A 16162-nucleotide genomic window follows, 5' to 3' on the forward strand; every position below is an offset into this window, starting at 1 on the left:
AGGCAAGCACTCTGTCACTGAGCTATGTCCTATTCCCATCTTTTTTTAAAAATTTATTTATTTATTATGAATACAGTGTTCAGTCTGCAAGTATGCCTGCAGGCCAGAAAAGGGTGTCAGATCTCATTACAGATGGTTGTGAGCCACCATGTGGGTGCTGGGAATTGGACTCAGGACCTCTGGAAGAGCAGCCAGTGCTCGTAACTGCTAAGCCATCTCTCCAGGCCACCCCCCATTCCCATCTTATAGGTGAAGAGATTGCAGCATAGAGAAGCGACTAACCCTAAGTAGCTTAGGAAGAACTTCAGGCGCTGTGCTTTGGAAGCCCCGCCCCCACAGCAGTAGCGCCGCCTCCATGCCTGTTGCGAGTAGGAGGGGTGGGGAGGTGGGTGCAGTCCCTCTGAGTCCTATCCCCAGGTAACTCAGCTGAACCTACCTTCACTCTGGTCCTGAGGTTGTTGAGGCTGAAGAGGCTTTGTGGCTAAGCCCATAAAGACCTCAGCTGGGTTATATTTAGAGCACAGTTTCCGTGGCTGTTTTGAATAACGCAAGGCTCGCTGGATGGCAGGTGTTTGTAGCAAGAATTTTTTTTTAAGTGTTACTAGGGCTATTGACTGTAGGGCCCTGAACAGCTAGGAAGCGAGAGCCTCTACCATTGAGCTGCTTCCCCAGCTATTTCTTACTGGGATTAAGAGAAGACAGATGGCCCAGGGGAGCTCAGGATAGAAGGTCAAAGGTGCCGTCTCGTCCTGCTGCCCTGGACTCTTGTTTCTTTCTGGGAACCTGTAGCAAGGCTTCTTGTCGGACTATCGTTGGATCACCAGGCCCCAAATAATGACATGGAGACTTATTATTAATTATGCAAGCTTGGCCTTTATCTTAGGCTGGTCTCCTACTTGCTCCTATAACTTAAATTAACGTGTTTTTAGTAATCTATGTTCTGCCACAAGGCTTTTAATCTCTCTTTCATTCTGTATGTCCAACTTGTTCTGCAGCATCTCCCTGGAGTCTTTCCACCTCTTTTCTTCCCAGAGTTCTTCTCACTCCTGCCCTCTCTCTCCCTCCCTCCCTCCCTACCCCAGAAGTCCCCTCTATTCTCTTCAGCCTAGCTATCAGCCTTCCAGCTCTTTATTAACCCAACCACAGAGACACATCCTCACACGGTGTAAACAAATAAACAGTCTACAACACTCAACAGCGATTCATTGCTTCTACAACACTCACAGCGATACATTGTTTCTAAAACACTCACAGTGATACATTGTTTCCATCTCTGCCGTCTGCCTAGACAGTGGAAAACCGCAACAATGTAGCAATGGAGAGTGCTTCAGGGCAGCTGAGAGCAGAAGGAGAGGAAGGCAGGAGACTCCAAAACCAGGCTCTTATACTTCATCCAGACAACCACAGGCTATGCTTGGAAGTCAGCAAAACAGCCGGCCACAAAACGCCATTGAGGAGTGATCTTTGCTAACCCCCCAAGGAACTAGATCCCAGCTAGCCACCCAGAACAGCTGCCAACAGCTGAGCTCTGTTGGATGGACAGAAGCTGATGTGGCCCACTTACTGACTGAAATTTCTGCATGTACATTGAATTTAGGGGAATTTTCATTGTTATATAAATGTATGAATTAGAGTCGGCAGTGTTCTTTCATGATTGTTCTGCCAACACATAAAACAGAACAAAACTGACTCACCCCCATCCCCAGAAATGGTCACAAATAAAATCTCAAGGCAAAACCAAAACCAAAAGCCAAAAAAATTGTTTTAACAAATGAATGTTCCACTAAAAACCTATCATGCATACATAGGGTAAAGTCCGAATTCCTTTACAGGGCACACGAAACTCCATCAAGATTCATCCTTTGGGTACCTCCGGGTCATCCCTCAGCCTGGAAACCCTGAAGCCCATGCCTACTTCCTCCAACATTCTTCTTTCAATCAGGGGGCAGGAGACCACTGCCTATGAGGCCAATATGATTTGGAGCCGAAAGTGACTTTGAGCATGTTTAAAGTTTATAAAAACCAAAAAGATCATATTTTATGACAACTGAAGATGATAAGAATTTAAATTTCAGCCGGGTGGTGGTGGCTCATGCCTTTAATCTCAGCACTTGGGGAGGTAGAGGTAGGGGGATCTCTGTGAGTTCAAGGCCAGCCTGGTCTACAAGAACTAGTTCCAGGACAGGCTCCAAAGCTACAGAGAAACCAAGTCTCCCAGTCTCGAAAAACAAAACAAAACAAACAAAAACAGAATTTAGATTTCAAAATCCATGGATCAGATTTTATTGGAACACTGCCATAACCGTCTGTGCTACAAACGGCAGAGCTGAGTAGTTAGGACTGAAACCGTGGAGCCTGAAATGTTCCCAGCAAGTTAGCTCTATGCTGGAACTTGCTGTGTAGACCAAGCCGACCTCACAGAGATCCGCCTGCCTCTGCCTTCCAAGGGCTGGGATTAAAGGTGTGCACCACCACCGCCAGATTATGTGTGCTTTTTTGGGGGGCAATCAGTGTTGGCAGTTTCAGTCCCTGATTGTCAGGTGGCCTGTGACTTTGGGGGCTGTAGCGAGGCAGTACATCACAGTGGAGATGAGTGGAAAGGAATCCCTTACCTCATGTTACCTTTGACGCAAAGAGAAGAGAAAGGAGATGCTTGCGTCATGTGAGCTTCTTTGAGGAACACTCCTCTTCAGCCTCACCTCTCACTGGGCCACACCTCAGTAGTGTCAACCCGAGGACCCAGCCTTTAATATGTAGGCATTTGGAAAGACTCCAAGTATGACATTTGCTACATAGTTGTTTTTCCATACTGTCCAGGGAGGATATTTTCAGAAAACAATTTTTTTGTTTGTTTATTTTTTATTTTTTTTCCCCCAATGTGATCATTTTCTAATGATCCTAGCTGAACTGGAAGGCCTTGGTTGATATGTGAGTCTGGGGTGGAAGGTCCTCTTGGATGTGCCTCAAATTTTATGTCTACTCATCTGTCTCTGGGAGGGCAGGATAACCCGATCTTCTGTTTCTTACGCCCTCCGTGAAGGTCCATGCATGACGGTGAACATTAATATTGGCGCATACGATGAAGAGCGTTTTATGTCCCCTCTTCTTAGTTGAAGATGGGAGAGTGATTTAGCTTGGTGATGGAGTACTGGCGTGTCCAGGCCCTGGATTTGATGCGATTTCCTTCCAACACCACAAGAGATAAGAATGCTCACATGTGTAGCCTAGAGAAAGGGGTCAAGTAGGAAGTTTGAAGAGTTGTTGCGAAAAACCTGGTGAAGATCAGAGCTGCTCCTGTCTATCACCATGGGGCCTGGGATTGGCAGGGGCCTGTGGGGTTTGTGTAGGGGGTTTAGAAGTCTACAAGGGTGAGGTTCAGGGTAATGAATAGCGTATAATAAAGCCTTCCAGGAGAAGGTACTCACAGCAGTTCAGTGAACAGCAGTTGGAGGCTTCACCGGTAGCTTGTTTGTGCATTCTTTACAGCAGCGGTTCTCAACCTGTGGCTTGTGATCCCTTTAGGGGTCGAACAACCCTTTCACAGGGGCTGCCTGAGATCCTATGAAAACACAGATAGTGGGGCTGGAGAGATGGCTCAGGGGTTCAGAGCACTGACTGCTCTTCCAGAGAACCTGGGTTCAATTCCCAGCATCCACATGGCAGCTCTGTTGTGGCTCCAAGATCTCACACCCTCACACATGCATACAATGAAAGTAATTTTATGATTGGGGGGTCACCACAACAAGAAGAGCTATATTAGAGGGTTGAAGTCTTTGGCAGGTTAAGAACCACTACTATGCTCAACAGAAAGCAATATCCCTCTGCCGGGCGGTGGTGTCAAACGCCTTTAATCCCAGCACTTGGGAGGCAGAGGCAGGTGGATCTCTGGGAGTTTGAGGCCAGCCTGGTCTACAAGAGCTAGTTCTGGGATGGGCACCAAAGCTACAGAGAAACCCTGTCTTGAAAAATAAAAAAAAAAGAAAGCAATATCTCCGCAGAAATGGTTGAAACTATGGCTGTGTCAGTACCCAGCTTCTAAACACCTCCTGTTTTAGAGCAGGGTTCTCTCTTGCCTTCCAGTAACTTGCACGGACAGACAATTTCATGGGCCTTGCCAGTCCACTCTTTAAAGATGGCCATCTATGTTCTAGCAACTGTGTGCCTCATGGCTGCAGCAAAATACTGGAGGAAAACAAAAACAGCTGAAGGAGGGAAGAGCTGGCTATGGCCTACAGCTCGGCCTTCGTCCATCCATCCTGAAGGGAAGGTGTGGCCGTGGGGAACTTGAGGCGCAGTAGTCTGCAAAGGGAAAGCCAGGGATTCTAGTGCTCAGCTTGGCATTTTTCTTTTTATTCAGCCTATGAAACGATGTTGCCTATAGCCAAGGTGGGTCTTCTCACCTGTGCACCTGATCTAGATAATTCTTCAGAGCCTTGTGCCCTGGGTCAGTTTAGAGCCTGCCAAGGGGTCACTATTAAGTAGCATAAGCTTATATGAATCAAATAGACCTTTCTGTATAAAACATCAACCTTAGCACCCACAGATGGCTCAACTATGACAAACGAAGCTTCGTTTAAAAAGAAAATAACCCAGTTTTCTGGCCCTGTGCGGTGGTGGCAAAGGCCCTTAATCCTAGCACTCTGGAGGCAGAGAGGCAAGCAGACATGTATGAGTTTGAGGTCAACAAATTGAGTTCCAGGACAGTCAGGGCTACCAAGAGAAACACTGTCTCTAAAAAAAAATCAAAAATCAAAATACAAACAAACAAACAAACCCAAAATAAACCGGGTGGTAGTGGCGCATGCCTTTAATCCCAGCACTTGGGAGGCAGAGGCAGACAAGTCTCTGTAAATTCAAGGCCGGCCTGGTCTACAGAGTGAGTTCCAGGACAGTCTCCAAAGCTACACAGAGAAACCCCTCACCCCAAAAAACCCCAAAAAACAAAAACCCCAAAACCAAACAAAAACCAACCAAACACACAAAAAACAGTACAATCTAATCTATTCAATATTTGCAAGCATTGATTTGAAGGTATTGGCTTGGTAGTTTAGGAACTGGTCCCAAAGAGCCAAGAGTCACTCTCTAGGCAGAAAATCTATTTATTATTTGGGTCCAAATAACAGCTTTTTGAAGAAGGAACTTAGGACACAGCGTCTCTCTAATGTCAGGGAATGCCCAGATGCGCAACAGGGACAGCACAGAGGACCGTGCTTCTGGCTAGGGGTGGATGACTTGCTCAACATTGGCCTGGCCCGAGAGCTTGGCTTGGGTCTACAGACTGTGCCTGATATTCCTGGAAGGTGACCTCGCTGGTAAATGTTTAACAGCTGGCTGTGGGGTAAGGGTGGGAGAGGGGGGTGGAGGAGAGGTCGTGGTTGGGAAAAGTGGCAGCATTTGCCCATTCGCATGGCAGAGGCCCGCCAGAGCCCACTTCAAACCTCCAATATAACTGCCACTAAGCAGTTCACAGAATTTCTGATACATAGCCGCCAGCTCCAGCCACACACCGTGAGTAGGGGTCAGAACCTGGTACCCAAAATCGGTGTTTGCCGAGGACCCCTCATCTCACCTTCATCGCAATAGCTTAATTTCCTGTCAAACCTCCCAGAGATTCCAGACGTCAGTGAGCAGCCAGGCCTGACAGTCTCCCGCTCGGGCCGGAGTCTTCCAGTCCCCTTCGGACTGCAGAAATTCTAGAGGCCTCACGCTCCAGTGCCCCGGTGGGGGCGGAGGGTGCACGGAGGTCCCTTCCCAGGTCTGGTGGGAAACGCAGCTCGGCCTGCTTTGTGGCTGCTCCATAGCTCTCTGTGCATGAGAAAGGACCAGTGGCAGGTGGCCTCGGGGCGGCAATCAATAGCGGCAATTGTCCCCCCGTGTCAAAAGGATGCGCCAGAAAACGTTACCAGCAAGGGAGGAGGCGTGGGGGTGGGGTGCTGCTCTCAGTGAATTAGGCCTTTTCTATAGATTCCATAAGGGCTACATAATGAGCAGCTTTTACTCAGCTACCTCTGACCTCTGGGGGCCGAGGAGGGGCCAACCCCTCCCCTGCTAAACCATGCTCTGCCTTCGTTTACCTGGCCTTGCTAGGGGTACCCGCTGGGGTGTAGGCTGTTGGAGGATTAGTGGGGACGGCCACACTTCTCTGCACTCGCTTTCCCTATCTGCAGAATAGAGACCTAAAGACTCAAGTGCTCAGCGTGGGGGCAGCCGTAGTATTTTTCATTTTCTACCCAGGTCCCCCGCTAGACTACATCTAACCCCTGTAACTAAATGTCTAAATATGTGAGCCCAGGGCAGCTCCTTCCTTCTTTTCTCACCCCCCCTTGCTTTCCTTCCTCTTCCCTCTCTTCCATCTGTGAACGGCGGTCCTCCCTGCCTCCCAGGGGTGGGAGGATTAATGAGATAATACAGAAGTCGGCTGCTCTGGGGGAAAAAGGTGTTATGTACATGGAAGGTGTAATTATTATCATGTAACTACACGACTGTTTAGATTGTTCCTAGCCTGGCAGTTTCAAGGTGTTTTGACAAGCAAGTTAGCTAAAGCTGGAAACCCATCCTAGGGGTGGGGGCAGCTGAGAGCCCCTCTGGGCAGCCTGGAGTCTCCAGATGAGCCCATGTCTTTGCTCTAGACAGTAGCACTCTGGGGTGTGAGGGGAGCTGGTGCCACTGATGGCTTCACCTCACCCAGGATCTGGGGAAGGCCCCAGTGTGGCTTCACAGACAGCTCAGTTAGGATGGAAATGTAGGCAGGAACATAGCAATTCTGTAGCTGGATTTTGGTATAGGGTTTAGTAAACTACAGTCTTAGTGTGTTCTGCCTGTCCCTAATATTTAGTCGCTCACTGCCCTGTTGTCAATACCAACACCATCTTTACCATCCCTTAGGGAGTGCCCAAGAGAGCACCCCCAATATAAGCACACACACACACACACACACACACACACACACACACACACACCTCCTCTTCTTTCTAGATGTTTCTCTCCAGGAATAGTGTGCCAGTGGAGGGGGAGGTTGCATAGAAACAGACGTCACCGTCTTTGAAACATCGGAGACGTGGTCTGGGAAAACAGGATCCAGTATCACGTGCCCCTAGTCAGGAACTGGATTCAGACTCCAGACAGCATCCCAGGCCAAAAAGTCGGTGGCTTGTCCTATTTTGTACCTTTGTCTCCTTGCCTTTTGACAGGTTGATGGGAAAACCACATGAAATATTTTGTTGCCAGCATCAGGGATGCCAGATAATGAAGATGACGGTAGTCAGCTGTGTCAGAGAGAGCCCTGTGGGACCCTCAGAATACTAGGTCTCCCTTAACTTTAAGATTCTGACCCCTCCCTGTCTTAGACAGTTGGGGAAACTATACCAAAGACCATCAGACTGTGACACACATGGACAACAGCAGTGTACGGCTTGCTGGAGGCTGAAAAATCCAAGATGGAGGAATCAAAAGCTTCCTTATTCAGTGAGGGCCTTTGGTTTCCTAACTTGCACTTTGGGTCTGCATCCAAACATGCTTCATCTGGTCAGCCAGAGGCTCCAGGAAAGGAAGGGCCTTTTTTCAAACCAGTGTAGGCAACAGCTTTGAGAGTTCTGGGTTCTCGGTCTCCTTGGGCACCCATATCAGACAAGGGGGCAACCCAAGAGCTGTCAGTCGTCCCCAGGGATCAGGGAAGCGGGTGGGGTGATGCTTTCTTTAGCAGGAGCACCTAGCAAATTGTCTCCACCTTCCTCTCTCAGTGAGGATGCTGCAGCCAGCCTACTTCTTTCCCTCTGTCTTCTTCAGGCCTCCATTCGGGGCCCTCACCCCTGCCAGCACAGCAGAGGTACCAAGCCCACGGAGGTCCCTCTTGCCAGAGGTGCTTGTGACTGAAGAGACCACAGCCAAGCGTGGCTTTTCATAGAGCAGAAGACAGTTCAGCAGTGGGAACGTCTGGACAACTCTTCCATTCAGAAGTGAGTTGAGAGGCACAGGGCAAAAAACCAGAGGGAAAGAAACCAAAGCATGACGGTGTTTATGTAGCCGCTTAGAGCAGCTTGACTAATTCACAAAGACCTGAGTCTAAGGGTAATTACTTGCTTGATACTGACTTGGAAAGGGTGTGAGGGACTTCTTGGGCTGCCGTTAATGCTTTATGGCTCGGTTGGGGCGGTGGATGCTGCTGTAAAAATTTATCATGACATCAATCCAAGTTGTGTACTTAAATGTCTGCATCTCAATGTTTTATAAGTAGTGCTTATAAAACAAACAGGCCACCTAGACAAGGCAATGTCCCTAGGGACAATATGTTACCTACTCCCTCTAAATCTCTGTGTGATGTCTTTCAAGACTGCTCTGGGGGTTAGGATACATTCGTGCAGTAATAAGGAATGTGTTATTCCACAAGGGATACAATTCAGGTCCCTCTGGGTTGAATGCAACTGCAGACATTCCCTGACCCTGTATGTGTGCCATATTTTGTCCATATGTTCTGCAGCATGGCCTCAGAGTTCATCTGTTCTTGGGGTTTTACGCCCTAGTGCCTTGTTTACATTAATACTCCTGCACTTTGGGATCGTCATTAAGTAAAATAAGGGTTCCTTGAAACTAAGCTCTGTGTTACTAGGATAACCAGTCTGTAACTGAGATGGTTCTGCAGTGACTATTGGGTAGGTAGCTAATGTAGGGTCGAGACACTGACCTAAGGGTTGATTTAGTGATCCAGGAGGGTAGCATGGATTCCATCGTGCTACGTGGAACAGTGTGTGCTTTCTCCTCTGGACTAAGTATTATTTTAAGGCTATGGTTGACTGTAGCGACCAAAACTATGGAAAATCAACCTGCCGATGGAGATACTACTGTGTATCAAGTGTTGTATTTATTAGTAATCTGTTTAATTTCACTTTTCTGAAGAGTTTTGACCCTAAGCATTCTGGGTAGTATGTGGCTTCACACCCTTTAAAGATGTCCTTTTGAGCTTTTGAGGTGAACCTCTAAGAGTGAATCCCCCCGATTTGCCCTCCTTTCTTTAGTCTGGTCATGAAATTGTGGTACCTAGATATCTTGTTCTAGTCCTTGAATCTCTTGGGAGGGAAGAAATTCTGGTCTCTTGGTTATAAGAAGCTCCTGCTGTGAGAGTCCCCTCTGTGTGCTGTGATTACCATTAATGAATTAAGAAACTGCCTGTTGGGCTGGAGAGATGGCTCAGTGGTTAAGGGCATTGCCTGCTCTTCCAAAGGTCCTGAGTTCAATTCCCAGCAACCACATGGTGGCTCACAACCATCTGTAAAGAGGTCTGGCGCCCTCTTCTGGCCTTCAAGCACATACACAGACAGAATATTGTATACATAATAAATAAATAAATATTTTTTTAAAAAAAGAAACTGCCTGTTGATAGGGCAGAACTTAGGTAGGCAGGGAAGACAGAACTGAATGCTGGGAGAAGGAAGGCAGAGTGAAGAGAGACGTGGGGCCGGAACTTTAGCCGGTAAGCCACAGCCACGTGGCGATACACAGACTAATAGAAATGGGTTAAATTAAAATGTAAGAGTTAGCCAATAATAAGCTAGAGCTAATGGGCCAAGCAGTGATTTAAATAATACGATTTCTGTGTGGTTATTTCGGGGATGAGCAGCCGGGAATGACCGAGTGGCCTTCATCCAACAAGCTCCTTGTTGGGAGGATCCTTGGGTCTCCCACAATTCCTCCTCTACTGGGGATTCACAGATGGTTTCTCCTGGAGACTGAGCAGGTGTAAGCTGCATTAAGTCTACACCCTACTTTCTCCTCCCTGCGCCGCTGCTGGTGGGAACAGGCATGAAATGGAAGGGAAGCTATGGGGTGGGGGTGGCTGCAGAGGAGCCACAAAAGGAATTGAGCAATTTGTTTCTGGTGCTCCCTATCTAGAGCCTTGCCGGCAGCCTATACTTAGCAGGGACAAGGTGAACTCTCCGATTAGCTTCCAGTAATGGGCCTCTCGGGTCTTTCCAGGGACTTGATGAAGGCATCTGGGGTGCAGGTGAATCCCTGCCAACTGTTCCCTTGGCTGAGTCTGCGGGGCAGAAGACAGCCACAACTTTTCTTTCAAAATCAGAGCTGAGCTAACTGTGCCTCCGAAAAATGCTGACACACAGCCCAAAAGCGATCAGACATATCTCTTCCATTTCTTTTTCTGCTGCTCTCCGTGAAAGCTGCTGGTGTTTGATGAGCAGAAACAAGCCGCCCTGCTGAGATTTTTCTGCTGGAGCCAAGTGTTTCTGCCAAGCGTGCTGAGCAGCCGCCATGTTGAAGGGACAGCTCTGTGCAGTCAGCTCCAAGAGAGGCCTCCCCCTGCATCTGTGGGACCTGCAGGATTTCCCATCATTCCTTCTTTGCACAGCGGCCACATTTAAGGGTGTGTGAGTGTGTACATATGTACACACACACACATACACATATACCACGTACACACATAAACATGCACACATCATGAGACCCAAGGTTAATATGGAAGATGGAGAGATTGATGTATTCTATGTTGCCCTGAAATTTGCTTGGAAACACTCACCCGTAACACACCTTTAAGGAAAGTAACACACCTTTAAGGAAAGTAGTTCCCTTTTGAATGGTGTCTTTCTTCTACTTCCTGGGTTTGTTTAGTTACTTCTGGTACAAGGAGAGCCTGCGTGTCCGAGTCTTACTCCACTCCCACAGCGGTCTGCCTTCCACCTGTCTTTCTGTGCTAGTCTTGGGGGTGGGGCGGGGGCAGGAGATGCCATTCGTTATTTTGTTGTTTTGGGGGCTCACTAAGGGGCCTTCTGTGATGTCAAATCAAACCCTAAAGTTTGGGAGCTGAGGGGAGTCAGCCACATCCTCCCTCTCCACCTTTGGCGGTACGGTAATAACCGGTTTAATTGCTCCCACAATGATCCCAGCATGACCCAAGGAAAGCCCAAGAGAAAACACACACCTAAGATGATGTCCAAGTGGGTCCTTTCTGGGGCTTCCAGGGAACTTTTCTGTTTGTTTTGAGACTGGGTTTCTCTGTGTAACAGCTCTGGTTATCCTGGAACTAGCTTCACAGATCAGGTTGGCCTTCACTCAGAGATCCCTCGTGAGTGCTGGGATTAAAAGCATGTGTCACTACACCTAGCCCGGGGTACCATTTTGGTTGTTGTTATTTTGTGTTGAGAGCCTCTGCTCCTACCAGATGCGGTCTGCCAGGGCTCTAACTGCTCTGGCCTTGCTGGCTCTTCCCTTTCTTCCTCAGATCTATTTTTCAGCGGAACCGAGACACCCTGGATTACCCATGCAGTATAATTTTACCATGCCCAGAGGAGCAGAGATGAACAGGGGGAAAATTACAGGGGTTTTTTGCCTGTTTCCTGGTGGAACTTAGGTTTTTCTTACCTTAGCATCTAAATGAAGACAAGAGGATAAAGCCCAGGCCACAGGGCCACAGCACCACTGCTAAGCCTCCCAGAAGTTACCATGGCTAAAAACTGGAATTCCTCCCGGCTTCTCTCTTTAAAACACAACGTTTTACTAAATGGGGTTGGTTGCCCGCTGTTAAGACAATGGGCCTGTCCAAGCATCTTGTTCAGGAATCAAGGGAAGAAAGACACGGTGGGGCCCAAGAACAGACGAGCTGCTCCCAAGAATGGAAAACAAATGAGCCGAGGCATAAATGGATGGAAAAACAAAAGGAAGAGATTCCTTGAACAATGCGGACTATTGAAGGGGAGCCGCACGGACAGAGGCCCAGGTCGTGGGACCAGCTGGGGAGTGGTGGGACAGGGGAGTTGAGCTGTCAGCATGCAACTCGGGCAGAGGAGGAGAATCCCGCACGCCCTGTGCTCCCATTTCCTTGCGGCTGTCCCCTGACCTGCTGCCTGAAAAAGGAGCAGGGAGGCTAGATGCACGCACGCACGCACGCACGCACGCACGCACGCGGAGAGTTCCTGAACCATCTGCCCCCTCTCCCAACCTGGCTTGGGTCCGCCGTGGACAATCTACAGTGGTCTTTCTTCTCTGCCTGAGAACATCCTGCAGGGAGGCCCACGGGTAATTTCAGTGAAACCTACAGACTCCTGAGTAACTCGATCTCATTGTCCCTGTGGATAATGGAGCCTCAGGGAGCTGAGGACAATAATGGACCTGGGGGATCTCCCTGGCCCCAAAGTGGAATTGAGGTATCTCTTTCTTTCTAGAACACATGATCACCTCACCCCCAGGGTACATCCATGAATGTCATGTTAGAATCATGAGGGATTGGGGCACACGGGGAAGATTTTTGTCCAGCTGGAGTCCCCACAATTATTTTCTTTTGTGGAGCACAGATTCTTTTCGACTTACGATGGAGTTCTGCCTTGTCAGTGGTCCAGGCTCATCGTAAGTTGAACATATTTTAAGTTGAAAACAGACTGAGCGTATCCAACCTGTGGAACATCATAGGTCACAGAAGTCTGGGGAGTTGAAGGGAGAGGCCAGAGAAAGGCGGGCAAAGGGTCACATTTCCCAAGGTCAAGTGAGCCTTGTGGTTGTGCACCTGGAGAAAACACTGGCTGGGGAGTAGATGCCACAATGCCACGTGGTGATGGCTGCAGAGGGACGGTCTCAGCAGTGTGACACAAGCCAGGACACCGAAGAGAATCCCACTGAAGGCAAGAACACTTGCCTCTCACTGCATAGGCCTGGCTGGCTGGTACTTGCTATGCAGTCCAGGCTGGCTTTGAATTTGCAGCAATCCTCCAGCCTCAGCCTCTCTGGTACTAGGATTGTGGGCATGTGCCTCCAACCCTTTATGAGATAAAATAAATAAATATAAATAAGTAAATAAAACTATTTGCACACAATGTGTAGTGAGAAAATCAGGGCAAAATAAGGATTTCTGTCTTCTCAAATATTTCTATTTACCAAGAGATTTTGCTCTTACTTCTATTTCATCTTTTTAGAGGTATTTATTTTTATTCGTATGGGCGTTTGGCCTACATGCATGTCTGTGCACCATGTGTCTCGTGGGAACCAGGACTGGACTAGAGGGTTGTGTGATATTTTGTTTGTGTTCTGGCAAATAAAACTTGCTTGGGTGGAGACAGCCACTAGTTAACCATAGAGGCTGGGCAGTGGCGGCACACGCCTTTAATCCCAACACCAGACAAAACGTTAATCTAATTAATCTAAATCAATAAAGATCCAGAAGTCAGAAATGGGGTAAAAACTTGGAAGGTCAGAGAATTGAAAGCAGCCGCTAGCTTCTCTCTACCTGTCTCATTCCACATCCTGAAGGGCTGAGATCCTGTCTTTGTCCCTCCTTACCACTTCCTGTCTCCACCCTGGAGTGCTGGGATTAAAGCCATTCTTATACAACCCACGAGCACCTTCCCATGGGTGGCACCGCCCACCTTGAGCTGGTCTCCCTTCACGTCCATCATTAGTCAAGACAGCTCTTCAGGTGTGCCTGCAGGCCAGTCCTATCGAGGAGGCATTTTCTCAGGTAAGAGTCCCTCTTCCCAGATGTATCTAGGTTTGTGTCGGGTTGACAGGAGCCAACCATCGCTGTCTTCCACAGTAGCCGTCCTACCACCTACGTAGAAGTGTTTCTCCCTCTGTGCTCTTACCAACATTTGTTACTTAGTCCTTGAATAATGGCTGTTCTGACTAGGGTGAGGCAACGGCTCATCGTGCCTTTGTTTGCAACTTTGCTCAGCGATACTGAGCATCTTAATCTAACTCAGGGTCATTTGTATGTCTTCTGAGAAACATTCAGACCATTTGCCCACCTTTTTTTCCTTTCTGTCTTCCTGGGACAGGTTTTGTTTTGTGTGTGTGTGTGTGTGTGTGTGTGTGTGTGTTGTAGCTTTTGCTCTCCTGGAACTAGCTCTTGGAGACCAGTCTGGCCTCGAACTCACAGTGATCTGCCTGCCTCTGCCTCTTGAGTGTTGGGATTTGCCCACTTTGGTTGCATGGCTTTCACTGCAACATGGTTTCAGTTCCTTAGGATATCTTTGCCGGTGGGCAGTCTGCATAGCTCCTCACACGGTCATCCCTGCGCCCTGTTAACTGTTTCCTTTGCTGTGTAGAAGTGTCTTAGTTGGATATAATCCCTCATGTGTGTTTTTACTTTTGTCTGTGTTTTCGGAGTCTTGTCCACAAATATCCACTCCTATCCCATGTCTTAGAGCATGTCCCATCTCCTTCCAGTAAGTTCAAAGTTTCGGGGCTTTAAGTCCTTGATCCTTCTGAGTTGGTTGTTGTGGATCACGAGAGGTGGGGGTTAAGTTTCATGTTTCACATACTGCCTGACTCTTGCCAAAAATGTTGTGGGGGCCAAATTCCCCGGCAATGGGTGGGAACGCCGGTCCCCCCACATCCTCTCCTATTTTTCATTGTCCCCTGCTGCAGTTCTTCTGGGAAGCGTTTGTTGATTGCCCAGCAGACCTTGGTGATTTGTATCAGTTAATTACCTTCAGACGTGTGACACCCGTAAGACATCTGTACTTAAGTGACAAGAGAGACTGTCGACTTTTGCCAAAACTTCAGCCACCAGAAGCTCTGGGGCATGAGCTCTGCCTCATGATCTGCCGCTCCAAGGGCTCCTTCCCTTTGTTTCACTGATGCGCCCACAGTGACGATCCTATCCCGTGTCCGCTGACCCGTGTAATTTCTTACATCGGTCCCCACATTTCTCAGTCTTGTCTCTAGAAGATCCTGGAAGCTTTTCTTCCTTCCTTCTTTTTTTTCCTCCCTCTGTCTTTCCAGAGAGAGTAAAACATGGTAGGTTCTGGATTTGAATCCTGCTGTTAACTTGGGCAAATAAATGACATTCCCTCTCTGTTCATTGAGTTTCTTCATAAGTCAAAATGGGATTAATAATCATATCGATCTCCTGGTTCTTGTGAGGCTTAGGGAAGGTGAAACAGACAAAGGGACCTTTGTGGGAACAAGAGATTCAAGTTCTCACACCCATAAAACCTGCTACCCACCAGCAATCTCTCCTTCCTTGTCAGCAGTGATTGAAATGTGGCCGTCCCTCCGCCCCTCATCCCTTATCTTATTAAGAGACAGAGAGGGAGAAAGGACACCCCCAGGAGATACTGGAGAAAGCCAAGATGTCTCCAAGGATGAGCTGGCTACTGATCTGTACCATAGATGAGAAAAATCCCCTTAAACTTCGAGGAAGAGGTTTCTTTAAAAATGCCATCTTCATGACTAACAAAGATCACCCAGCTCAGACTGCTCCTGACAACCGGATAAGACGCTTGCCTGTTCTCTGTCAGTGGCAGCCCCAGGCTCCCGAGGTCTGTGCGGTCCCCTGCCTCAACCCATTTATTGCCCGAGAGTTACTGATTTAGATTTGGTTTTTATTTCCATAATAACTGGGACATTATGTCTGGTATCAGAGGTAGCTCATACCGAGTATGGAGAAGTATGGAGCCTCGAGTAATAAATAATAGATACAGTTATCATCTTAGGTGAGGAGGTAGGTCATTTTCCAAATATTTCCTTCCTTCAGCTCAGTTGTTGGTAATTGTTGGGGAGGAATAAGACCCAGAAGAAAGATATGCTCGTGTGTGTGTGTGTGTGTGTGTGTGTGTGTGTGTGTGTGTGAGAGAGAGAGAGAGAGAGAGAGAGAGAGAGAGAGAGAGAGAAACAGACTGGCTGGGTGTGGTGGCTCATTCTTTAACATCATTTAAGAAACTAAGGCAGGAGAATAGCTGTGAGTTCAAATCCAGTCCCAGCTACAGTGTGAGATATTTTTGAAAAAGCTCCCAATAAATTAGTCAATCAAATAAATAGAGGCCAAAGATGGATATTTGTGTATTAGAAAGCATCAAAAAAAAAAATGAGAGAGAGAGAGAAGCTGAGGAAACCCAAGGACTGGCTGAGGAGGGAGACATGAGGGATGTGGCAGGTTAGGAGGTCGAGGCTGCAGAGTCAACCCTGGCTCCAGGTCTTAAAGGGGAAGCAGAACCGTGTAATGTGGCCCAGCTGTGGGAGCAGCTCCGTGGACCAAAGGTCACCGGAGTGGAGGAGGGCACCGAAGGGGGAAGTCGGGGGACTGGTCAGGTCACTGACATGAGGCTTGAGGTCACCAAGGATGATAACCAGGGAAGGGAGAAAACCTGCGGTGATGCAGAGGCGGGAGGCCGGCCAGATGGTGAAGGTTTAACTGGCGGGACCCCACAGCACTGGCTGGATACTC

General features: G+C 48.2%; 1 long non-coding RNA gene across 2 annotated transcripts in view; it reads left to right on the top strand.

Moving 5' to 3' along the window:
- Positions 1-5154: 5154 nt before the first annotated feature.
- Positions 5155-16162, top strand: part of LOC126511838 (uncharacterized) — a 44268-nt gene continuing 33260 nt past the window's right edge. The window contains exons 1-5 of one of the 2 annotated variants that reach the window (XR_007594790.1): positions 5158-5508; positions 7351-7464; positions 7786-7955; positions 9970-13453; positions 14362-15017. This is a non-coding gene — a long non-coding RNA (uncharacterized lncRNA). Of the gene's footprint in view, positions 5509-7350; positions 7465-7785; positions 7956-9969; positions 13454-14361; positions 15018-16162 lie in introns of those variants that run through there. The other variant, XR_007594791.1, reaches the window with a different exon arrangement.

Source organism: Alexandromys fortis, unplaced genomic scaffold, assembly GCF_014885135.2.
Source record: "Alexandromys fortis isolate MF-2015 unplaced genomic scaffold, M_Fortis_MF-2015_v1.1 scaffold_65, whole genome shotgun sequence".
In the NCBI taxonomy this organism is placed as follows: Eukaryota; Metazoa; Chordata; class Mammalia; order Rodentia; family Cricetidae; genus Alexandromys; species Alexandromys fortis.